Raw genomic sequence first — 353 nt, 5'->3', positions numbered from 1 at the left:
TCTCTCTCTCTCTCTCTCTCTCTCTCTCTCTCTCTCTCTCTCTCTCTCAAATATAATAAAACATTAAAAACTATGTTTTAAAAGAAACAGATCTGAGTTTGGGGCGCCTGCATGGCTCAGTCTGTTGAGCATCAGATTCTTGATTTTGGCTCAGGTCATGATCCCAGAGTCGTGGGATCAACCCCCATGTTGGACTCCTCACTGGGCATGGAGCCTGCTTAAGATTCACTCTCTTTCTCCCTTTTCCTCTCTCCTGCTTTCTCTCTATCTCTTTCTAAAATTAAAAACAAAAACAAAAACGAACCACAGATCTGAGTTCAAATCGTAACTTTGCCTGCCATTTGTATCAAGTA

Source organism: Suricata suricatta, chromosome 8 (assembly GCF_006229205.1).
Source record: "Suricata suricatta isolate VVHF042 chromosome 8, meerkat_22Aug2017_6uvM2_HiC, whole genome shotgun sequence".
Taxonomy (NCBI): domain Eukaryota; kingdom Metazoa; phylum Chordata; class Mammalia; order Carnivora; family Herpestidae; genus Suricata; species Suricata suricatta.
Note: the sequence above shows the minus strand (reverse complement) of the source record.